Source organism: Thunnus maccoyii, chromosome 5 (assembly GCF_910596095.1).
Source record: "Thunnus maccoyii chromosome 5, fThuMac1.1, whole genome shotgun sequence".
Lineage (NCBI taxonomy): Eukaryota > Metazoa > Chordata > Actinopteri > Scombriformes > Scombridae > Thunnus > Thunnus maccoyii.
In genome coordinates, this window is record NC_056537.1 from 28561255 (window position 1) to 28587995 (window position 26741).

Below are 26741 nucleotides of genomic sequence, written 5' to 3' on the forward strand. Positions count from 1 at the left end.
GTGGGGAGGGTCAGCTTTGGAAAAGGCTCTCTCTGTACTGCCATCTAACGGCAGCATGTATTTGTTCCATCTGCAGTCTCTAACTGGAGTGATGTCATGCATCAAGCAACAGTTATGCACAGTGGATCCACTGGTTGAATTTTGTGCAAACAGCAACTACATGTGCTTTCCAGTTTTCAGTTATTCTACACACTGTCTTCTGCAGTGTAAATCAACAGCCATATTGGAGACTGACACTTTGAAAACAGTTCACACAGTCCCATGAAAAATCGTAGATCAATTAAAACTTTCACTCTCCAGGAGTGCCCCAGTAGCTGAATGGTTACTGTGCATGCCACATAACTGCAATGTCACTGGTTTGATTCCAGTCAGGAATCTTTACCATCTCTCGCCCCTTGTTTCCTATCTGCCATATCACTATCCAATAAAGGCAAAAATAATCTTTAAAAAAAAACAAACCGTCTCTCTCCGCCAATAAGAGTGTGCTATTTTAAAAATACTAATAATTTATTTGTGGATCATTACCAAGATCATTGTGGTTTTCAGCAATTTTTTGCATGGCATGCCCACTTAGACTATGGTGTATGATCATGTATTCTTTCCTGTGTAGGCGCACACCTGATGCACTGTTTATGAAAATAGAGCCTGGTATTTCATAATTTTAACTTAGTAGGTCTAAACATCTCAATATTTCTTCTAAGGAAGTCATTATTTTGATTTACCATGTAGATATTATTTTATCATGCCTTTTCATATTTTTATAGGCAGAAATGGGCTTCCATATAATGATAATGGGTATGCGCTTGTGTAAAGAGCTTTAGAAATGGAGAGCTAACACCATGAATAACAGCTAACTATTCATTTTAAATGCTTCAGAGACAAAGTGAAGGTGTAAAGAAGATTATTTACACCTTTTAAAGCAGCGGCATTGTATGAGAGAAGGCCTTGCAGTCGAATCTAAAGCTCTTTTTGTTGTTAACTTTATCTCGTAATCAGCAATAGCTTAGTTTACTGATGCTCAACAGTCATTCATTTGGCCTTTGCTCTCCCTATATGTATTCCCCTCTCCTTCTCCTCCTGATTGATTCCTCTGTGCTTTGTGTCATCCTGGAGTGGATGAATGATGTTGTTTGTCTCTCTGACAACCAGTCAATACCTCATTTTGTTTCATTTTCAGGTACCTCTTGGTGTGCGTGTTTGTGTGTGTGAACATCTGCTTTTGTGTGTTTTCTGTTTATATTTGTTTACGTATCTCTGAGAAAGCCTTCATTGACCCGCTCGCTAATTGCTCCACTGATTAGGACCTCATCCTTGATTTAAACAGTCCTGCTTGCTTTGTGTTTTTGTGTGCTTCTATGTGCGCTTGAGTACTTGTGCCTTTATGTATGTGCAGAGTCACGAGCAGCACAGCGAGAGGGACTGAGTGGGTGTTACGCTGGAATAATGATGACAAAGAGCCACCTGTCAGAGCTCAGGCTCTTTCAGAATGTCATTTCACGCTGAATGGGTAATCAGGTCGGCGGTGTGTGAATTGGATGGCTACAGAATTAAGGGCTTCTCAAACTTTTTAATGTCAAGTATCCTTTTGTAGAAGCAGGGAAGGCAGGAAAACTCACATGGGGGAAAATAATATGGTATGGAACACCTGTCTGAGAAAGACAGACTTTAGACTTATTAGATTTAGTGCATCACAAAGAGGTGTGTGTTGTAGAATAATGAGGTGGAAACAACAGGCAGACCAGAAGTCTATTCTTTGCTGATAAATTATGGGGCTGCTGTCTGGTGACTGATGTGGTGCTATCTATCCAGAGCTAATTTCTTCATGAATTTAATGTGAAAAGAAAACTTTTAGTTGGCCAAGTAACTGAATATTTTCATGGTACTCCCAGTTGAAATTGATAAAATGGCAACCAAACAGCGAGGGCTGATTGGAGGGGGAGTTCAACATTTTGTGTGTTAAGAGCAGAGCTGGAGAAAAGCATGTTTAGCCTAGCCTAGCATTAAGTCTGGAAGCAGCTAGCCTGGCACCATCCAAAGTTCAAAATATGACACGCCCACACCTCCAAAACTCACTTATTAACACAGTGTATCTTGTTTGTTTACCCTGTACCTTAGCATGAATATAAAAATAAAAATTTGGGATTTTTGGCATTACATGTTGACCAATAGTGTAAGTTATCAGTGTCAGTACAGGCACCAAACCTCACTGCAATGACAAGACTTCAGCAACACTTTTCTAACTGTTGTTCACAAAGAAATAGTTATAGTACATAACTCTCCCTTGAGCCACAAATTGCCATTTTATATTTTTACATCATAATGTAAATGTTAAACAAATGAGTTACAACATTTTAATAAATGGGCTTTAAATGGGTTGATTGGTGTATTTTTTTAACACTGGAGGCTCGCTGTTTCCCTTGCCTCCATGCTAAGCTAGGCTAACACATCATGACTCCAGTTCCATACCTGAGAGTGATATTGATCTTTTTATGCTACTCTGGAAAATAAAGCAAATAAATATATTTTCCTAAATATTTAACTATTCCTTTGAGCACATTTTGACAACTGTTTAATTAGATTGACAAATATTCCACCTTTTCTCTTGAAATACACAGTCAAATGTTTTTCTCCACAAGACCTTACGGATGTTGATAGTTATTGTACCATTAGGGAGATAATAAGGCACACCTGTGCTCCACCCACACATGTGTTTTCTGTACATCAATGTGGTCAACTACACAGAGATTTAAACAAGGTATAAATCCTTCTCTCTAACATACATTTTTGAAACTTCACATCAAATATCAATGATGTGCAAGACAGCTTGTGAGACACTATTCTCAAAAATGCTGAGCAGTTTTGAAAGCTGACTTTACACCATTTCAAATCAACCTCTTTCATCCTGTGTGCCTGTGTGTCACAAGTATTTAAATGTTTCTTTCTTTGATGAAAATCCTGTGAACTAAATTGCCATCTCATGTGGTTGAAATCCTTGCATCTCATCTATAATGAACAGTTTACACAAGGCTGCCTGAAGGTCTCATATTTTCAAAGGGAAAGGCATGGCACTTGCTTTTATCCCTTACATTTGAACTTGTTCAAGTTGCTTCATTTGGCCTGAGCAGTGTTGTCAGCCCCTGCATCTTCATACTGTCATTTTTATAGCATTATATAAGGATGTGATTCTGTATTAAATCTGATTAGAGAATAAGTTGACTTTTGTCACAAGATCTTAAAATCAATCTCCCTTTTCGCATTTGTTTGCTTTCTTACAGCTGTGTATCCAATGACCCTAACCTGCTATTACTGAAAACAACCACTAGGAGGCAGAGAGTCAACACTGCTGTAAAGTGTTTCTCAGCTGTGTACCAGGAAGTCTTCAGGTTTGATTTCTCTAACTATTCCTTCCCTTATACAATGTAAATGTGATTTCAGCTGCTGTATTGTTTATTTGAAATGAAAACATAAATGCTGTTGGGCCACATTATGGGGTGCCACTGCTGCAAAGGATTGCACTCTGTGCTCCTTTTACCCCTTTTAAACTCACTATTGACTAGTTATTTGTGTGATTTCTGTATAAATTTAAACACACACACAAAGTCAGTCAAGACTTACTCAGAGTGCTTTAATGAGCAGTATAGAGATTTTAGAATCACAGTTTTTCCGTCAAGAAGCATCTGCATTTTCCAGAGACCAAGACTATTGCTCTTGTGAGAAATGAACTTGTTCACTAATTGTCCACAATTTGGAGTAGAACCAGGGGTTAATGTCAGCTGCCTTTTCTCATCCAGCTAATCAACAATCACTTGATGAAACTGAAATATACATACCGACTGAAATGCTCTAATATTCTCCCTCTATTTTACACCACAACTCACTAGTCTTACAGTAATCTAAATCAATAGTCTTAAAAATATGGAGCAATTACCGAAGACCTTGTGTCATGACGATAGCTGTCATGTCATGACAATAACTGTGTTGTAATGGCAGGAAAATATGCATTGCATGCATTTGAATCCATATAAAACTGAATTACTGAACAGCCGGCAGTGGTAATTAAGTCATCCATCTATGCTAGAATGGCACTGTGTTTCACTTCAAGGCCAAAGTTTTCCACACAAGGGCAATGCTTCTCATGAGAGCTGTTATACTTACTGTAAGTACCGCATCTGAAAAGGAACATGCTGCTTTTAACAATGCTGTTAAAAGATGTATTCCATTTAACACAGTTTTACACTTTACAATTTTTAATAATATTTTATGTTTCATGGTATTTGTGGCATTAAACCCATAGTTATAACAATTAGAATACTTAAAGCTGCTAATTAATATGGATCAAATGACTATGTTTATGTGAAAGGGGTTGCCCGGTTCCTTCAGCTCCATGCTCCAGCTCGTTTGTTTACAGGTTTTTTTTCAGCATGTTTTAGGTTGTTGTTTTGGTTTTATTGTTTTGGTTCAGTCTCACCGCTTTCATCAGCCATTCCACACACAGCAGGCAGCTGTTATCAGCAAAAAGTCATTGTAAGCTACCTGCCCAGCACAAAATAGCAGCCTTTGTTTTGCCACCTCTTCCGGACATTTGGCAGTGTGTCAAAGCATCCTGGAAGGAGCCACATGGAGACAGCCTGTCTCCATGTGGCCCTGTACTCTCAGGAAGGAAACCAGTCCCACCACTGGTTTCTTCCACTTCGTTTTCAGCGGCGCCTTCCAGGTGCCTCAAGACACTGCCTAATGTCGTGGAGAGGAGGAGAAACAAAGGCAGGTTGAGCCGAGCCTTACATGCACTTACATGCTCCACCACCATGGCCATAACCTTGGCCAAATAAAGTCAGTGGTGGATTTCCGAAGGTCAGCGATGTTGCAGACACAGAGGTTGTCATCATCGTTCATCAGAGAAGCTGCTCAGAGAGTCTCAGCCGACGCATCCAGCAGCAGCGGCGGATGGGGACCAGATGAAGCGGTGAGCTCATCTTCACCGCGGAGATCAATCTCAAGCTCCGGTTCGGTCTCATTGTAGTAGAGTGAGACGTCACACAGTGGTCCCACTGTTGTCGGTGTTGAGTTGAAGAAAGTGCTGTGTACGCAGTGCAGTGGCTGCATCATGCTGCTCTCTGCGTAGTCTCATCTGAGGCACTCGAAGCTGAAGAGATGCCCGTTGGTGGCGGCAATGAGGCCAGGGCACGACGGTCAGGAAGGAGCTTGGAGTAGTGACTCCAACCACGGAGAAGTAAGATCAGTGAGCTGATTTTGCCATCGCTGAAGTAAGAAGGAAGGGAACTGCAGCGAGACACTGCCTTTTATACTGTGTGAGATTGAATTGGTAGGAAGGGTACCACAGGATTGGTAGGCATGTCCCAATTGGCCAGCTACGTACATGCAAATTTCAGTGGGCAATTGCATGTGTGTGATTGGAGGAGAGTATTATCCATAGAGTCCAGTAGACAGCGGAGCCTGTGTGAGATAGAACTATCTATGTTGTTTGTTGTGCTGGGGATGGCTTGAGAGGAGCAGCAGATGGCGTAATGGTCTGCTGTTCCTCCCGGTACAATCATTTAATTTAGTTAACAGCTCGAAGAATACTTTTTACTGTGCAGTACCTCTTTAATAGGATGATGATTACGACAATGTTATTTATCTGTACTATTTTCAGAATTTGATGGTTATTACTGTCATGGATATTAATATTCGTTTTGATATCTAAGAATTAAGAAAAATTTAGCATTTGGTAACGTGGTGGTGACAAATTTCAGTCTCTTAGGTACAGTTCAATAACCAAACTTAACTTTTCTCATGTCTACCATTTTTACAAGCACGACAATACATTAGCATCTTCATGTTCAGACCATACACAGACATCCTATGCCATCCGCTGAAGTGGCTTGAGAAGAAAGTGGCACCGAGACGCTGCCTTTTATACTGTGTGAAACACAAGTAATCAGTATTCGTGCCCTGATTGGCCGGCTACATACATACAAATTTCAGTGGGTGACTGCGTTCATGTGAATGGAGTGGAGTATTACCCATACAGTCCAGTAGATGGCTCCGCCTGTGCTTATAGAGCAAGGGTTACAATATCGTAACCTTCATTTCTGGTCACCTGACAAATTACATGACTCCAAATGTATGCTAATGCTGTGCCGTATCCGTTGGACATAGGCACTTGTTTGCTAGCAAGTCTGCCATATCAACTTAAAAGGTGATAATATGTCAGTGTTGGGCTTAAAGCTCGTTTTTACTGCCAAGTTGCCAAAGTATTAGTTCATGCAGATTTATGTAAATGTATTACTTATACATTTACTTATACACATGTATTACTATAAAAGCCAATAATTATGGACACACTACAATTCGTATAGTATTTATATGTTCTAATAGTGTTTTAAAAACTTAAACCTGTGATATCCTGAAATTTGGAGGTGCTCTGAAATTCCACAGCTGCCATTTTGAACATTTTAGGATAGAAAACTTTCTGGAACATTAGCAAAGACTTAACAGTTAGCTAGCAGAACCACAATGACTTCAAGCCAAGCAGGGGAAGAATAGGAAAAGGTAATGTTATCTTAAGATGCATTTACACTGAGAACAGAACACATTTTTGTCACCTCATTTACATGAATTTAAATAGCATAGCACTGAATGAACAGTGTTTTTATTCTCTACAGACAGCCACATAAATTAGCTAGCTAACTAGCTATCAACACACAACAACCCTGTGTGCATGTTGTTGAGGGCTGTTGCAGGTGAGACTCAAATTCCTCTCAAAACGTACAAGAACTCCAATTGTTTCTCTTATTTTCCTCCAGACGCTCTTTCAACCAACAAAATATCCTCATACATGAATGAGAAAATAGGTAATTTGTCTGTGCCTTCCAAAATGGCTCATATGATGTGTAGCCCGCCTGGAGAGTTGACACAGGTAGACCCACATATATAAACAACACCAGAAAGAAATGAGAATACATAATAGAAAAGAAAAATAGCTTTTTGTTGGTATGCTGGTACATAGCCAGTGAAATTTTAGATAGACTGCAGAGCTACCAGCAATATTACCTCCCTCTGAACCTTAACACAGCACACAGAAAAAGTGCTGTTGAGGTATAATAGCAAGATGCACTCCGTTGCCAAAAGTGAGGTCAAAGTAAGATACCCAAAGGACTAAAAATTTTACATGTGTGAGATTAGTGGTGGATCAGAGCTGCAAAACCTAGCAGCAAAGCAAAGGTAGCCATGAAGGTGACTGAAGTAAGGAAATGGAAATCACATGCAGGGTTATACAAAGAGAAACTGGGGGGAGGTCAGTGGACAAATTAGCAAAAATGGAGATCTATGGAGACCCAGAAGTCATGAAAAATGTTACATTTTTTTAAATCAAGTGTGCACAAGACACCAAATAACAGACCATGGACGTAATATGTGGGTCTGAGGCCACCCACTTTTCTCTCCTCAATATTGATGGCATCCTCTCTTATCTGTCAAAAGCCAAGTGTTCACAGTCTGTAATGTTAAATATTGTTTCTGGCAAGTTAAATTAGCCGTAAAATCAAGACATCTAATCACCTTCTGCACGCTGTCTGGCAGACTTTTGTGGCTTCTGAAGCCCTTCTGGGAATCTGTCTGCACCTGAGATTTATCAAAGGAAGTTGACTCAAGCGCCGGAGGGCTTACCTGACATGCACATACTGTATATAATTGCAGATGACGTGTTGATTCCAGATGATGGTTGAACAGTGAAGTAGTCAAACAGAGATGATGAGAAAAACTCTCTGAATAGATGCAGGGAATGAGCATCAAGCTGAAAGCTGACGAGTTCATGCTGTGTCGGCAGGAAGTGCCCCGCATTGGACACCTGCTGACAGCATGAGGGCTGAGAATCGACCCCAGAAAGGTAAGTGCTGTCAACAAGCTGCCAAGACCAGTGGAAGAATGCAGAGAGTTGGTTGTCAAATTTCTATGATCACTTCAAACCAGATTTGTTGACCGCAGGATACTAAGAAGGCACACGCACACAAAGAATACATCTGAAACTCAAAAGAGATGAAAGAGAAAGTGTTTATTTGGCTGAAAGACAATATACCCAAACCTCTGGGATTGTAGTACTGTTGAAAAGGAACTGACACTATAATGTTACACTTCAGAAATGGGATTAGAAGCTGCTCTGGCACAAGGTTGCAAAAGTTTCATGAACAAGGCATCAACACACAAAAGTAGCAATGCCCAATTTCAACAGGAATGTTTAGCATGGAGAAGTTCTTTCAGTAGACTTATGGGAGTGATCTGTCATCATGCAGGCTATTCACTCCTCTAACCTGGGGCTGCAAGGTTGCCTTAGGCCAGTGAGAGACTGTTGCTGCTAGCAAGGTATGAATTAACACATTAAGACTGCTTTTTGTGTATGTCTGTGGATACAAAACAACAGAAACAGACACAATGAGACACCACAGAAGACACCAAGCGGGTACAGATTTGTTTGTCCTTTAAAAATCAAGACATTCTGATAAAAGAAATTATTAGATAAAGCTCTTACCTGGGGCAAAGAATAGTGGGAAGGAGGATGAGAAGACTCCTGTCAAACATATCCTACAAAATATGTTTATATATTACTAGTGCAGTTCCCCTCAGCTCTACGGAGCATTTTTACCATCTTTTTGCTCACCATTTTGGTTTTATGGCCTGAACATTAACTGTGTGGTTCAGTCTCACAGCTCTCGTCAAACTTGTTTCCAGCTGCAGCTTTTTTCAGCAAAAAGCTCTCGTAAACCCATTGTACACTAATAATATTCATAAGTATGTTTTAATTAGTGTATCATCACCTGAAAATAAGAATTGTGTTTTTGTTACCTTAGAATGAGCCCTTTATATCTACATAGGGAGCGGGCCCTTGTTTCTACAGTAGCCCACAACAGACAAACCAAACACTGGTTCTAGAGAAGGCCTTTCAAATTTTTTCGAATCCTACACACTGCACCTTTAAAACATGATAATATGTCAGATATTGTATTTACAGCTGTTTTTTATTTCACAAGTTTCTCAGCTAGAAGCCAGAAATTAAACTGTGCCAACATGAGACTGTTCAAAATTCAAATATATTTTTGCCCAAAGACAGGATAAAATGAAACGATGATGTAAGTTCAAATGGTTGCTTTTGGGGGTAAGACTAAGAAGAACCTCCGAATAAGATTTAATTTGGAAGAGATGGCAAAGGGCACAATCGATACAGAGAGAATATAACTCAGTAGCTCAGCTAGCCCCACAGGCTCTCACAACACCTGTCATACCACCAGAAAAATCAAATCTTTGTGGGCCATTCATTGTCCACAATGAACAGATTATCTGTAACAATGGCTTTAAATGATACATTTAACTGAGCTCTTTAAAAACTGTGGCTGGCATCAGAATTGCCATGTCAGTTTGATAGATTCTATCAGGGAGATCAGTGCCTTAAGAGTTAACTATCACAAACAAGCAGCAACCTCTGAGGATGAAATATGAAGCCAACACAGAAGTGCCAAAAACTGCAGTTCCTCGAATGGCCACTTAAGGCTGGCTCCAAAAGTGAGTCAATCCCATAGACTGTATAAAAATATGGACGTAGTCACTGATGTCACCCACTGGTTTCTGAGGAGCAGTTTTGAAGCTCAAAATGAGCTGCTCCGGCCATCACCATCTTGGCAGTGCATGACTCTGCCTAACTCCCCGCCAATCCAAAATGGGCAAAGAGGCAGGCCCGATGGCTGAAACAAGCCACCTAGCGGCTGGCGGACCTGTCACTCAAAGCAGCCATGTCCTTCATTATGCATAACTATATGGCTTAATAAAATTTAAACGGGTGAGTTATAAAAAAAATCACCCCCCATACAGTTGTCATGAATGGGGAAATTAGCTGTAAAGACCAAAACCGTTCTTTGTACCAAGCTGAAAACATGTTTATTTCTGCTGTACAGTTGATCATTTTAACATGGAGGTCTATGGGGATTGACTCGCTTTTGGAGCCAGCCTCAAGTGGCCATTCAAGGAACTGCAGTTTTTGGCACTTCCGCATTGGCTTCATTTTCCAGCCCCGGAGGTTGCAGCCTGGTCAATCACCATAGTCTCCCGTGTTTAAATGCTGAACTTTACAGCAGAAATGAACATGTTCACAGCCTGGTACAAAAAACGGTTTTGGTCTCTATAGCTAATTTCCCCGTTGATGACAACTGTATTTATATATAACTTAATTTTTATATAACTCACCCATTTAAATTTTATAAAGCCTTAAAAGTATGACAAGTGGGGTGCCATCACAGGCAAGTTGCTACCACTGTGACAACCTTGGTTAGGTAACATAGGTAACTATGGCATAACCCCAGATTCACAGAGTATAGGCATAGCCGTTGGTATTTCAGTTTTTCAGTGTTTTCAGTTCATGAAAGTAAACATTTTGTTGCCTAAAAAGTCTTGTTCAGCATTTGGTTGTACTAAAAGACCCACTAAGGAGTCTGATATTCAGTTTTTCCGGAAAGTGCTTTTTGTTTTAATGGTTTTAAGCCTGTTTTTAGCTAGCAAAAATTAGCATTAGCATTAGCATTATCACAGTTAACCATAGACTTTAAATGTACCAAGCTAGCAGCTAGCGGCTAGTGTTAGGCTCAGCTCCACCGTCTCGTCCAAATATGGTCACTTCTCCAAAGATCCAAGATGATGATGGTCAAAATGCAAACTCGAGGCTTCAGAATGGGAGTACACAAACAAATGTGTGACGTCACGGTGGCTATGTCCATTATTTTTTACAGTCTATGATCACAAACTGCTGACTGATGCAATGGTAAAAATTTGCTGTACAAAGGTTTTGACCAATTGTAGTTCACTAGTTTTCACTGGCATGTGTCTGGTGCTGGATCAGTTTAAGTTATTCTCTTGTTTATTTGTCAAAAACAATTATTTTCTACTTTTTCTACATTTTTCTGTATAGGACCCAAGTGCATAGCACAAGCGTAAGTTTGGTTGTCAACATTTTACAATGATTTTGCAGAAGCAAAACTGGCAATTTTATGACTATAGATTGTTGAGTTGTGAGGTGGACAAAATACCAGAATCACCTTTTCATATAGCCTACTATGCTCCACTACAACGCTACCACAACAAAGTACATTCTGAAAAATCACCATTTAACCTGAGTCAACAAACAACATACAAAGCAGTATTTCAATCAGGAGAGACCCAATTGAAGGAGAGGTTTAGAGAGCAATTAAATTAAATTAATTTAACATAGTATGCACAATAGGGAATGTTAAAGAAATATGTCTTTGACGATTAGATCCCATTGTGACATCATTGTTTTCAGGTAGTGATCATGCCATTAGCTGAACAGGAATATCCCCCACGATGGAGTCTAGACACTGGTGGTGGTGGTGAAGGCGTGAGAGCAGTGGCTGAAGATCTGGATGGATGAGATGTGGAGCAGGAGTCTGATGAGCTCAGTGGAAGGTCTGACACTGAAATGACAGCTGACAACAGCAGAGAGAGGAACAGTTTTAAAAATCTGACAGTGACGAGAGGATTGGCTCACAGAGGACGTGGCAAAATCTGCGGGAACAGAGAGAGAGAGAGAGAGAGTGAGAATAAATAAATGGAGTAGCATGAAGATAGTCTTCTGGGTTGAACATTCACAAAGCTTAATTTATTGCTATGCCATTTGAGTTGTATTACAATGTAGGCTACATGTATCAGAATCAGATTTAGTTTTATTGTCATTGTTCAAGACATCAAAATTATAGTGCAGCTCTATAGTGCAGATAAAATGTAAGCACTTAAAACAAATCACAACAGTTAAAAAAATAAAATTTAAAATAGTTTAGAATATTAATGGCTAAAATAAAATTAAAATAAAAACAACATAATACTAGTATATTAATATATATATATTTGACTATATTAATAATAATAGTTTTAAAAAAAATTCTATTTATTGCACTCCAGGTTAGTTAATAGTGTTATGCAAGTGCGAGGGACAATGCAGTGGGCGCTTGAATCAATTGAACAACAGTTCTGAGGAAGAAACTGTTCTTCAGTCTGCTAGACTGAGCAGCTATAATTCTGTATCTTCTGCCAGATGGCAGGAGGCTGAAGAGATGGTGACTGAGATGGTGCAAGTCTTTTATAATGCAAAGAGTTGGTCAGAGGCACCATGAGTTATATACGCTTTTCATGGTAGGTAGCTCCGTCCCAATGATATTTTGTGCTGTGTTGATCATCGTTTGTAGAAACTTCTGAACTGCCTGTGTGCAGCTTGCATACCACACTGTGATGCAGTGAGTCAGAACAGATTCTATTGCATAGCAAGGTTTGCTCTTTTCAGTGTCCTCACATAGTACAAGCGCTGCTGGGCTTTCTCTACTATCATGGAGGTGTTGGTGGTCCAGGTCAGCTCCTCTGTAATGAGAATTTGAAGCTGGGGACTTTTTCCACTGCCTCACCATTTATGAGAAGTGGTGTGTTTATATTCTATGATGATTTCTTTGGTTTTCTTGATATTGAGTGCGAAGTTATGATTATGACACCACATATACAGTCTTTTCTCTCTAGTGTGTTTCATTGTTGTGTGTGATTAATCCAATAACTGTTGTGTCATCTGGTAATTTGATGATGGAATTGAATGTATAGCATAGGGCACAGTCAAGAGAGAACAGTGTAGATCCCATATTCAGGATCAGAATCAATGAGGTGTTGATGCCAAGTCTAACAGACTGGGTGTGGTTGGTCAAAAAACTTAGGATCCAGTTACAGATTTGTGCACTGAACCCCAGGTGGTATAGTTTGGTGACCGATTTATTGAGTAGGATAATATTGAAAGTGGAGCTATGGTCAATGAAGAGCAATCTGGCATGGGTATCTTTCTGTTCCATGTGTTCCAATACTGTATGCAGGGCGATGGAAATGGCGTTGGCAGTAGATTGGTTTGCCTTATTGGCAAACTGGTGTCAAGGGCAGGTGGAATGTTGTTTTGATGTCTGCCATAAACAGTCCCTGATTTTTTTTTTTTGCAGTTATATGGGTGAGTGCAACTGGTCTATAGTTATTAAGGCAGGTCATTGAAGATTTTTTGGGTACAGGTATGATGGTTGATGTTCTGAGACATGCAGGGACCACAGCAAGTGATGGAGAGAGGTTATAGATGTTAGCGAATACCTCAAACAGCTGATCAGCACATTCTCTGAGTACACGCCCAGGTACACTGTCTGGACTAACTGCTTTGTGTGGGTTGACACCTCACAGAATGTGCCACAATACATGTTGTTTTAATGTCAATGCTGTGTTCTCCTCAGATGGTAACACCTGCATCACTGGTAGGTTGTTATCTTTGTCAAATCTGGCGGTATTTAACTCCTCAGTCAGGATGATGTCACCATTTGCAGAATAGGAGTCCTTTCCCTTGTAATTAGTAATTAGTGAATTGTTTGTGTGTATATTTTACCTCCTTGATTCCTTTCCTCTGGTTTTTTCTAGCTGTGCTGTAAAAAGTTGGATCATTGGATCAATACACATACTTTTTTTTAATGGTGACATTATCAATACAGTGCTTGATGTAGTCCATAAGTGTGGTAATGTATTCCTCTGTGTCAGGAGTGTGTTCCTCTGTGTCAGTTCCCAATATATATGATTAGTTGTTTCAAAACAGTCCTGAAAGTGCACCTTTAATATGAGTATACACGTGGTCCAGTATATTGTTTCCCCTGTTGTGAAATGGCACATTTTGAGCAAAATTAGTGAATACTGTCCTTAAGTTGATATGGTTAAAGTCCCCTGCTACAACCGCCTGCTTAAAAATTCTCTCTGCTTCAATGAGTTTCAGCAACACTGGAAGTTTATTCAGTTCAATTGCAGCTATGTCTAAAAGGTGTTTTTGTCCATTGAACTGCTGCTTTAAGTACTTTAATTAATGAGCACAGTAGAATTTTTCTTGAAACCAGAGCAGAAAACTGAGCTACATAACCTTTTCCAAACTTAACACAAATCGAGTGAATACCCAGGACAGGGCTACACTCAGCAAACCATTACTTCTACTCTAGAAAATCAGCATCATTTGTATTGACCATATTCAGAGATTATATTTCCATATCTAATATGGATTGTATTTTTTGTTTTTGCTTTTGGTGGATTTATGAAGGGGCATGTAAATTCCTGTTGTCCTGGTTATTGTATGAAAATGGTGGACCGAGCCGGGTGTGTATTCAGAGTCAGTCGGGAAGGCCAAAATCCAAAGATCCCTGCCGCCCAGTGATAGTCACACTCGACTAAAATATCACAGCTCAGAGACACCACTCTTTCTCGCCTGAAGTGGGGATTTCTTTATTTAATCAGAAACGTGTGGCTCTGTAATAAATGACAACCTCCTAGTGAGGTTTAAGGGATTTGACGCCGAAAGCTCACCGAGGGGGACACAGCACTAAAACGAAGTGAAATGAAACGGAGTGTGGCGAGCACTCAGTGCAGCTGAGACTAAGGAGATGAAGAACGTGAGCGAGCACTCAAAAATTGAACGATTCACATCTTCCCTTCCAACTCTGAGAAGCATAAAGAAAAGGCTGATGGTGAAAAGGTGAGACAAAAATAAACCCAAACCTGAAATCTTGGAGTCACAAAGAAGAATTTCTAAAAAAGGTTCCTCTTTTTTTAACTCTCACTTTTCTCTTTAGTGCTCTCTTCTTCCTACGCCTGAGTTTCCCCAGCACTGACAGCACCTCTCTTACTTTTTGCTCAAGTGACATCTCAGGGTAAAATGACTCCCTCCATCTCTTTCTGATTTATTTATTTATTCCCTCTCTATCTACTTGTCCTCAGCCTCACAGTTACTTTTCAATGCCTTGTTTGTCACTGTCTCTCTCCAGCCTTTCACTACTCTCTGCCTCGCACAAGTTGGAGCACAGAGAGCAAACATCTGCTGATGGTCTCATTTTGCGTGAATGGAGCCTACATGTTTGCAATCTATTTACCATTTATGAACATTTATTCTATCTTAACCTAAGCTCCCTGCTGTCCAACAAAATAATGAAATTGCAATGTGACAGCAGCTTATTACACCTGATGCTGCGCTCTTTCATACAAAGTCATGTTACTCAACATTCATTATAATATATTTTCAGTAATGTGATATAATTAGGTGGAATTTGGTGACAAGCTGTGGTGGAAACCAAAAATGGGTTACAGACAGTGGAGTTGTTTTTATTTTTGTATCTTCTTGTGGGGGGCGCTGATAGGGGCTGAGTAGTAGAGCAAAGAACTCAGATTTTTTAGTTTCAAAAAAGTTCCTATTACCCCCCCCCCCAAAAAAAGGACAAAGCAAAAGTGATGAATAGGCTAATTAAGTTGAGACCTAAAGAGGTCAACAAAATACAGCAACCGAACTGAGTAACCTAATGATCTCAAGACAAAACTGACCTAACTAATCCTCTTCTCCTTGTTTGAATGGTGAATTGCAAATTGTATGGTGTTACAGAGTCCATATTGTTATTATGCTGTGTTCATGTCATATGGGATTCATAAGGAAGATTCCCATCTTTCCCATTACCATCAGAAATTGTGAAGATTGTTTTAAGGTCCAAGTGTTTAATCTCTTTACGTTCAAGTTTGTTCTTTCATTTGCATATTGAGACAAACTAAACTAAATGAACTACAAATGAACACTAGATCAACAGTTTGCCTTAAACTCAACATTAAGTAAAACATAAACATAAACAAGATCATTTTAAATTAAACCTAGAAATATTAACCACAAAATACACAACCCCCCTCCAAAGATAATTCAGGTCTATCACAGAAAACATTTTCTGATGTCTGATAAATCAAACTTTTACTGCCCTGCTATTGCCTCTGATAATTCATACATTCATTCATTTCCTCACTACACTGCATTAAGCTTTGGTTAAACAACCTGCATTCCTGCAAATTGTTGGTTTTCTTGGAGGTGTCATAGAGAGCAGGCACAAAAAGATCACTTCCCCAAACACTGATGGGGATGCTTTTGTTAAACAAAAGCATCACCACAGCATCAACACTCAGATGGCAATGGCTGTAAACAAGATGATGGCCTTTGGTGTTATGGGCAAATGGCCTGGATCTTCATACAAGTCGAGGGTCCTTACTCTTAATCTGCCTCCTAACTCTGCCAACCTAGAAATCCTGACTATCATTTATAGTGAAGTGTTGGAAATCAATTAAAGAGGAAAGAGGAACGCTAAATTGGGTAGAAGAGATTCTTCCAGCTGATGAAGTTGTGAGACAAAGAGATAGTGTACATTAAAAGGTAACTTCAGTCCAATCCTCCTCATCTACGACAATACGAAAATATACGGAGGGTTGATCTAACAGACTTCTCTATTCAGTTTGCCAATCACACCCCTGAGTGTGAGAAACAGCAGTCTTATCAACACTCTGTCCACAGATATTAGCGTTTGATAAAGAGACTGAACTAAAAGATAATCCTGCTCAATATTATAACTGTAGACATTCATTTTATTATTGTTTTCTGTCAACAGTGTACGTGTAGGCTGCTATCTGCATTACTGGGGTGCACAAATGTCGATGTAGAGTGACACATCATTCAATAATGAGGTCCCCCACTACTTCTAAACAGATTGGGTCTTAATCAGTATTAAAAAGTCTTAAAGGCGCATTAATTAAAATTTTAGAAATGTACTAATGATCAAATAAATATCTGATATGAGGTGGTATCACTGAGCAGTATTATCACTCTCAACCATACTGTGCTGCCTGCAGCCTTTCTGTTGTTATTCTGGCCCTGAGTGCCCTGCGATGTCAAAGTACGGTCCATAACTCGCTGTCTTCCAGCTCCTCTCTGACCCCTAGAAGGGATCCAGAGGCTGCAAGGATCCTCACTGGCCTTGCTCAACTCTCTGTCGCTCTGAAAATAAACACAACACAGACTCTTCATCTGTTCTACATATTTCTACAAATAGTATATTTACCTCGTTTTTACATTTACCTCGCTAAATTAGTCAGCTGTCCTTCTTAGTCCTTAGTCCTGAAATGTTTGAGAAATACGGGTCCAGATTTTTTAGTGCAGGCTGCCCCGGGCTGGCTGGGAGGTTGTGCTGCTTTGAAATGATGTGCTTTACCTTTGTGAATAAAACATTATTACCACAGCATAAGAAGTTCTGTTCCTTTCTGCCCAAACCCCCCACCACCATCATTATCTGTAATTATTATAAAAGGATTGTTATAGAGCCAGTGCTTTGCAAAGAAAGCCTTATTCACACATGAGGTAGATTCAAGCTGCTGACTTTCCAGCTGACTAAACAGTTCATTGTTGAATATTTAACTGCAAGGTTCTCATACAAATAAACACACACACATACACAAGCATCAGCCAACATCCAATTCAAAGATCATGAATATGTAGAGCTTTGTAATTGCAGCGCTCACAAAATGCCAAAAATGAAGCAAATGCACCTTATGAGCGATCCCCTGGGAGCAGATTATATGATCTGAGGGAATAGGATTTGTTTACACTCATAAACACACTTTGGAGGGAACTTTGGTGCCAAACTTTTCATGATTCAAACCAAATGTCATATAGTGTAAGAAAAAAGGAAGCACTTATAGTATTTATAAATGTTCATCTGCCTTCACCGCAGTTAAAAAAAGAAACGGTGTGTTTCAACCTGAGGTGAAAATATTTGCCTTTGCCATCATTGTTACCATGGTTACAGCTGCTAGTAATGACCTGTCAGGTTGAATTTACACAACGCAGTTAAGTAGAAGGAAGGTATATGAGTTTGCCTGGATGTAATTGCGCTCTTAACATTTAGAGAGCAAAAAAAAAAAAACATCTGGCATAAGTGGATGTAGTTAGAGAAGGCAGTGGACTGCACATCACAATGAATTGTTTGGAAATCCCTCAGTACTGATGGAGAGCAGATGCAGGACACAGCAAAAGCTTCTGAACACTGTGTGACCCAGTTACGAGTTTGCCATATCAAGCTTGAAAGGAAGAGATCAGGCAGGTGTATCTAGACACAGGTTTGTTATTTTAACATTCAAAAGAATCAGAAAAATAACTGAGAAGCAATTACAAATATCTTGATGGCAGTGTTGCTTTCACTGTTGTACTTCATTTCTTCATCTTTGACACGGCTTGGAATACATTTTGGATAACTTTTTTCATTGAATAAAAGCACGTTTCATGATGAAGATTATATCAAGAAGTTGTTTGTAAGTTCCATCTGATCTCTGAATACAATCCCATTGTGCTCAGTTGACTTTCTACATAGATATGGACCTGTTTGTGTAAATCAAGGTTAATCTAAGATGTGATACGTTTCTGATCTTCTTCTATCTTTTGGGTAATATAATAATCATATTTATCTATGAACAATATGAACATGGAACATGCATATCCACTAGGAGTATATTTTAGAAACCCAAACTGTGATTATCACCATCATTGTCTTTGTGTGACTATAAAACATCCCTGTAGAAGCAGCATACAGGTTTCAAGTAAGTTAACTTGACATAATGCATTTACAAGAATAAGTTTCCTCCAGTGTCTTCTCTATTCAACATGAAAAGTTTTCAAAATTACATACATACATATTTAGATGCATAGATGAAACTGCTTTAATAATAGTAATAAATGGCAAAGCTACTTAGAGTTGGTTAAGTTCATGTAGTTCAAAGTTTTTATTTTACTTTTTAAAACATTTACTAAATAATGATATCACGTGTACAAATTAGCATGTGATGACATCTAGTGACATCTTCTTCTAGCAGGCTGTAAATATTTTCCATTAGAAATAGCTGGCAATGCTGACAATTCTCATATTTGTGGATTAAGTGTGGCTAGACCCTAGAGACACTTACACTGCGTTTCAATAGTGGTTTAAGTATAGTGGTTTAATAGTGGTCTGACCTCGGCACTTGTCCTCGAGGGAATCCCCGCCGCCATCATAAGTGTTGTTCCATTTGTCTGAAAAACTGAAGTGAACTTAGTGAGATCGACCCTCGGAGGGCTGAGGGAGGGAGTCAAAAATGATGGTCACTCCAGAGGTGTATATCACCCACAATGCATTGCAGTTATGCATTTGGAGTTAAAAAAATATATCCATGGTTAGGTGGCAGTAATGTACGTAAAACTCTGGTTGCTTACCACCAAAGAAGGAGAAAATGAATAAATTGAGCAAGGTAAGTTTTTCAATTAATACTTATTGCAATGCCAACAAGTCGTCAGAGCAAACATTATACAAATGTAAGTACACAAACATATTACATATATTCATCTCATTTGTCGTAAAGTAAAACTTTTATAGTTCAATGTTGCCTATTTATCTCACGCACAAACTTTACATTTGCATTGATTTATTTGCTATGCCTGTGTTGATGTTGTACGACTTAATGAAACATTTTAATAGCTATGATTGTTTTCATATTGTTATAGTGTTTAAAGAGGAGACAGAGCTCCTTGTAAACTTGAGAAGTAGCAATGAGACTCTTTTTACGGGGAAGCGCAATGCTTCCGAATGGCCTGGGAGTGAGTTTTCATTTATATCACTGAATTGCATCTTATGAATGGATTTCAAGATGATTCCAAAGACACGTCTTGATTGTTATGCTGTTAATATTATCTGTAATATACAACATATTGTAATGTACAATTGGTAGACATGACTTGAATTGTCCTACCATGCAAACAGGAAAATTGCACAGATGATGGGACTGCAGGGGAGGCAGACAAGGGAACAGGCAGCCAAGAAATGGGAGAATCTTAAAAAGGTCATTGGCATAAATTTGGTAACAGTAAGCTACAGTACTGACAAAACAAATGTATTCATATTATAAAAAGGAAAAGAAAAAGATTAGAAAATGTTTGTGTTACTGCTGTGGTTTACCATCTACAACACCTGAACCCCCCCCCCGGCCTCCTACCGATCAGGGAGAGACAACAGCAGACAGCTGGCAGTGGTTTTCCCTGATGCATGAGGCAATTGGGTCACGGCCATCGATTAGTCCTCCAGTCCTGATTGCCTCATGCACAGGGCAAGCTCAGCCATCACCCAGCACAGCCACTTGTCTGCCAGATCCCCCTGAAATCTCTTGTGAGGAATCCCATCTCCTTCACCGCCACCACAAGACACTTCATCCCTGCATCCTCAATTGGAAAGGTGTGAGCAGCAAAGGCTGCATTCTACAGAAAAGATGCCCAGTCCACCAACAAAGTTAAGTCGTAGAGATCCTTTGGTGGGAGCAATATTACAAGGAGGAGAGAAAGGTGCCTGGAAGCACAAACTGATAAATATTTTTGTTGTAGCTGCTGACTCTCTGGTAGAGATGTATTTTTGTAAGTTATTATTTATCATACTTATGACTGGTGAGTTTCAGTGAATTTAAATAGAATTGCAAAGACTGTTTTCATTTAAACATAAATTTCATGTGTTTTGCTTTGGGTTTTTTTTTCTTCCAAAAAACAGTTTTTGAGAAAATAAATACACCCTCAGTTTGGCAAAAGAAACAAATGTTTGAACAACATATTTGTGTGACATGACATATATTGTTACGTATTACCAAGGGCTGAGGAGAAGTTAACAAGGGGAAATGAAACAACTACTGAAATGCAGCTTTAGCTTAGCATAAAAACAAGCAAAAGGTATACACTAGCTTGGCTCTGTCCAAAGTTGAGAAATAAACCTATCAACATATCTAATGGTCAATAAATAAATTGTTATATCAAATTTGTTTAACAGGCCGTACACAAAGAGAAATGTAGAAATGACAGCTGTGGTTATAAATAAATGGTTGTAATCAGACAAGTAATCTGGTTTAGTAGTAGTAGTAGTTAATTGTAACCTTTCTTTCTCCTTAAATTATTACCATGAGAACTTTATAAAACAGTCACATGAACGTCTTACTACAAACTTCCCTGTGATGATGAAGTTGTCTTGTTCTTGTTGTCATGTAGCACTTTCAGTTAAAGGTATCCTGTCCTTGTAGTTCTCAGTCTCAGCTTCAGGTTGTCACAGTATCAGTGAGGAAATTGCCTTGCTCTACAACAGTTTTAGTAGCAGTAATTACGGCTGCAGTCCACAGCAACCTTGTTTTTCAAATGAATTAGCTCCTTTCAGGTAAATTGGGTTGTCAAAGTTGATGTGAAGCAGGAAAATAGAGAACAGCATGGACAAACATGGTAGAAGAAGAGAGACAAAGCCCCCAGAATGCCATAGGTGCATGGTTTTGCCACTGAGCCCCTGAGACCTGTACCTGTTTTTAAGAGCAAGCACACAAAAGGTAATTAATAGACAAAGGGTGGTCTGGGGAAGTCAGTTCAGTCTTGAATCTATTTTTTTGATTTGTTAAATCTATTTTTTACAAATGTATATTTTTTTGTATCCCACCCTTGTTGTTGTGTTCTGACACCATGTTTGTACTGGGACATCTTCATGTGCTTAAGCATAGTGATGATGATGAAAAGTTGAAAACTTGCTTTTTATACCTTTCTGACATGACACGATTAGCAAATTCTTAGAATTCAAAATTGTGATCTGTCTGTTTAGTCCTGGTTGATGTGGGGACACCCATACAGCACACGTTCCTTGAGCAGCTACTTTGTACAACAGAAGCGTGACTTGTGTATCTGTTTACAGCCCAACCAAATGAACTCATGCTGTGCAGTCTGTCGCCTGCGACTCTTCATCTAACAGCTCTGTTTGCTGTTCCTTCTTGTTTGTTCTTGTATAATCCAAAGTTTGTAATGCAGACTCCCTGTTGGCAAACATTCCGAAATTGACCATTGTCTAGTTTATAGATGCATTTTTGATGAATCATAGGTTACAAATACATTACATTCCCCATGACAGCTTCACAATAAAAGCCACCCTGTATCTCACCACTTGACATTTTTAATGTGAAGCAGTGGCAGTAGAAATTGTTGGGTTTGCATTAGCAGTAACTGATACAGCTGTAGGATAGTACACAGTGAGACTGATATAAGTAAGATAAATTAAAAACAGTAACACTGAATTACATGCTGCATCGTTTCTTGTGAATCCCTCGTGCATATGAGGGCAATTTGAATCCAGTGTGTGGAATGGTGGGTCCTGCCACTAACTGTGGAAACTACTATATAGAGAGGTAATTACAGAATATAAATAAGCTGAATGGCTATTACTGAAATAATGCAAACAAAAAATGAGGTTCTATTTCATGAAAACCTCAATTCTGTAATGCATTTTGTGCATTCAAAACATGTCATTTCTCATTTGGGATAACACATTTCATTTTGCCTGACCAGTACATTGTAACATGCTTTGTACAATGCCAATATATAGATGAAAGGAGTATAAGGTACAGAAGCAGATGGATAATAAACAAAATAGAACTATATTTTTTGAGATAACATATAGTTTTGTGATGTTCAAATTTAAATGCTGCACTACACTATAAAATAATTGGTAGCTATTTTTAGCCACACTAGTAGCGAGGCTCTAGGGATGGGAATGACAGGCAGTCGGTTGGTCCACCATTTCGGTCTAGAGTGTAATGTCTGTGGATGGATTTCCATGAAATGTAGATAATCATGCTCCCCACAGGATCACCATCAGGTTGGCATTTGTTTGTTGCAAATGTTAGCCTGCTAGCATGCTAAACCAAGATAATGACAATGGTAAACATAATACCTACTAAACATCAGCTCACATTGTCATTGTGAGCATGTAAGCATGGTGATATTAGCATGTAGCTCAAAGCACTGCTGTACAACCTCACTGAGCCACTAGTGTAGCTATAGACTTTTGTTCTTTTCTTACATTTGTATGTGTATTCAAATGTATTCTACCTTTTTGGCAAAATTGCCAACAAAAGCTGTTTTATCAACAACAAAAAGTCACTCTGGGATGTGAATATACAGCACATTAAGAGTTCAAAATCTGTGTATGTTAGAGATGCTATCTTGAACCCTGTTGCCCTGTACCAGGTAATCCTCTCTATGCTTCAGAGAAATCTGAGGACCATCTCTGTTAAGCTCTCCGCTGCTGTTTGGCTGTGTGTACCCAAGGCTTTTCTTAAGCTTCCCACTGCAGATAAGTCCAGAGAGAACTTGGTGAAACGAAAATCTTGCCTGATCTATTATCATATTTTTATCACATCCTCCAGGTTTAAATCCCAGCACTGCTCAAGTTTTTGCTCGCAGGGAACTTCACAGCAACAGCTGGTAACAGGGAGAACAGGAGCTGAACTGGCTGGTGAGGTATGCCTCTGACAAGGGGGAGTCAGTGCAGAGAGAGACTAAAAGCTACTCAGCATGTGTATAGCCCTGTCAAGGCTGCAATATCCACTGAATTTATTTCAATACATAGAAAATGGCCATTGAAATTAATCTCTTAATACTATACTGTATAGCCACATATCAGCAAACTGTGCACACATTTTGCAGGATTGTTCCAACTAGACATGTGCCTGTGTTGTCAAAGTCGGTTGCAATTGCACAATATGTTCAAAAGTTATGGCAGTTTATATGAAAAAATATGAATTTTGCAACTTATTAAAGAAAAATGATTTTAATGATTTTTAGGAGGACTGGTGAGAAAAACAATCCTGTCTTCTAAAAATTACATTTATATAGTACTAATTGGCAACAGCAAATGCAGCATGTTTTGAAAGAAATTTAATCCTGATAATTTATTTGTTTTGTTTTCTTACAGATTCTGCTCATGGCAACTTAAGCATGATACCTGTTTTTATTGTTATTTTTAGGTTTTCAGAGCATATAGCGAAAGATAGATTAAAAATTTTAATAGTAAACAGTTACACGAGACAGGATTAAAATCAAAATCTTTCCCTAACATTAACCCAAGTGTTTTAGTAGCCTAAACCTAACCACACACAGGACATGCAAATCCTGATATCCAGTGTCAAAGACTGCGGTCAAATAGTCTTTTTTGCTTATGAAGTTTCCTCACTGAGTGAAATGACCAAGAAGCATCTGAGTGGCAGCCATGATAAGATCTTGTCGAATTCTCTAAATGCTAAGGAAAGGTGCCACAATGCTTCCTTTCTAATCTCCTTCAGCATAGGGTACACTTGACCATCCTTTCTGAAAGGAAAGGAGATAATTCCGTCCCAAAGTTCTTTGCGGCAGCAATATTTAAAGCGACCAAGCGATGCACCATTCACAAACTCAAACGCTTAAACCCACATTACACATCCACAATAGTTCGTGTACCCTCCGTCTAAAGCTGAGTTCAACTTGTTTGATAACAAGATAAACATATATACAATGCATTATTTTGTTTTTCCATTTTTTGTGTGAATTAAAAAAAAAAAAAAAACAGAAATTCACATGCTTTTCCTGTTTTCATCTTCAAATCGGCAATTGGAAATGAAATTATACCAGAACCAGAAACAACTTGTTTTTCGCTTTTATTGTTATATCTATATTATCTGCTACTACTGCATCTCAAAACATTGTCACTGGCTATGCTCATAGCCTAGACAGACAGACAGACAGATAGACAGATAGACAGATAGACAGACAGATAGCGTCTCTCTTAATGGGGAAACGCACTTCAAACAAGTTGAACCCAGCTTTGGACGGAGGGTACACAGACCCACAGCCTCTTTCAACCATAACAACTTCAAAGCACAATCAAGTCAACATTTCAAGGTGTTTACTGAGTTATGTGATGGTTCTTAAGCTATGATATGCCCAGGCTCATAACAGATCATAATCGGCATATTAAACATGACACAGAAGAACACAGTCTTTCAAGAAAAAGTGATATGTGACTTTTTTAGTCAGATGATGTTTTTAATTTATCGTGTTTGAAATTTAAGAATGATCATATGTACAGTAGTAACATGTTCTGTCTACCTTACATACATTTAACATTTATTTTCCTACAATAATTGGGATTCAGGAGGGTGAGCGTGAGCAAGCATTCTCGATGTGACAATTTCATTTCAGTTTAGTGACTGGTAGCCTATATTCCTTTTTTACACTTCAATTCCGACCTTGGTAATGAAGTAATATATTTCACCGTGTTGTCCATGTTTATATAACCTGCATGAAACAACAGAGTAAGAACGCACGCAGCGAAGTATCTAAGATACGCTTTTTGTAGTCCATCTTCAGAACATTTTAGTTTCACCACGGCAGACCCACATCAATAACACCTGCCGTCACATAATTACATAGCCCAGTGTAAGTGCAGTCGGATTCTCTTAGCACCGCAGTTGCCTTTTCTTTATGAATTCTCCTTCACATCATCATCAAAAGTGGTTAGGAAAAGACTTTTTGACCACAGCCAAAGTCCTGGGTTTGTACAGCCATTATCTATCCCAACCAGACCCTATGACTTCAGTGTGTTATAAGAACATAGTACCTCATGCACTGTAACAAATGTTGCCACTAAACACAACCCATGCAGCAATGACATTTCATCAAAATCGTATAAGGCAAAAACAATTAAGTAGTATATTAAAGTAGACAAGGCTGCAAATAACCCCCACTGAAGAGGTGTACTTTTTTTTACCACAATCACAAGCAAATCTATAATCTATATAAATAATCAAAAGCAAGCCATATTAAAACAATATTTTCGATTTTCACATTGAATTAAATCAATCTTGGTAATGTTACAATGCAACAATTTGAAACCAGATATAAGAACCATGATATAAGCTAACATGAGTTAGGTACTGTAGCCAGAAACATTCTCATGTTGCTCTCTGTATGCTGGATGTGCACACACAGAGCCGAACACAACAATATGTCAAGGCTGTGTTTGTTTTCAGTATTTCAACATCTTCTTAATTAGTTGCAAAGCTATACTATACTGTTGTTACCAGGGAACTAGTTATATGTTTCTGTGTTCATTATAAAAAATCAGAATGTACACATAGATTATGATTATTGATTAATTGGTGATAAAGATAGCGTGAGCTTGATAATCTGATACAAACCCTCAGCAGATCAGAATCTTTCCTCAGGAAGAAAATTCAGATTCAGTGTTATGACAGACATAATTTCCATGGATCAAACAGGCTTTATCAGGGGTTGTTATTCTTTTACCAATATACACAGACTTTGCATGTGTTAAAATTAACATACTACCCAGATTTTTATATCTATTTCAGATTGTCAAAGTTTCTCTTTTGAAATATTTTTTCAGATCTGTTGATAAGTTGATATCTGTCACAGTGGCTGCCATGACACGTATTTTTGTGTCTCTTTTCTCTTTTTCTTCCCTGCCGCTCTCCCCCTCCCCTCCCTGCTTTGTCACTTGACATGGGCGTTTCACTCCTCCCGGCTGGCTGGCTCCACACTTGTTCCTCATTGCAACCTGGCCTTCACCTGGGCTCAATCACCTCATCAGCACTCAGTATAGAGACTCTGGTTTTCCATCTACTCCTCGCCAGATTGTCTGCTCACCATGCGTGGTAGTATCTTGGCTGCTGTTGCCTTAGTGTTTGCTTCTGAGTTGTTTGCCTTTGTGCTAACCAATTTCTATGTGGATCCAGGATCACTCATGCATGCTACTTCCTTGTGTCACTCCTTTGGAAAGGATTTCACTCTGCTGACCTGCCTCCCCTGTTCAAGTTCACTTCATCAGCAATTCATGGACAAGGACTTTTCCCCGCACTGCCAGCCAGCCCCAACCTCCCTACTCCCAGTCCTCAATAAATCCTTTGAACTTTTAGCCTGTCTCAAGTGTCTGCTTTTGGGTCCAGCTAACACAAACCGTTACAATATCCAC

General features: G+C 39.0%; 1 long non-coding RNA gene across 4 annotated transcripts; it reads left to right on the forward strand.

Annotated features, from left to right (window-relative positions):
- Positions 1-6472: 6472 nt before the first annotated feature.
- Positions 6473-26684, forward strand: LOC121896689. Of its 4 annotated transcripts, none has more exons than XR_006096084.1 (5): positions 6473-6552; positions 7829-7888; positions 8292-8361; positions 23140-23233; positions 26361-26684. It is a non-coding gene; the product is annotated as an uncharacterized LOC121896689 (long non-coding RNA). The 4 variants fall into 4 exon arrangements; XR_006096081.1 differs by having other exon boundaries at positions 6484-6552; positions 7699-7888; XR_006096083.1 differs by having other exon boundaries at positions 6485-6552; positions 7775-7888.
- The last annotated feature ends 57 nt before the right edge of the window (positions 26685-26741 follow it).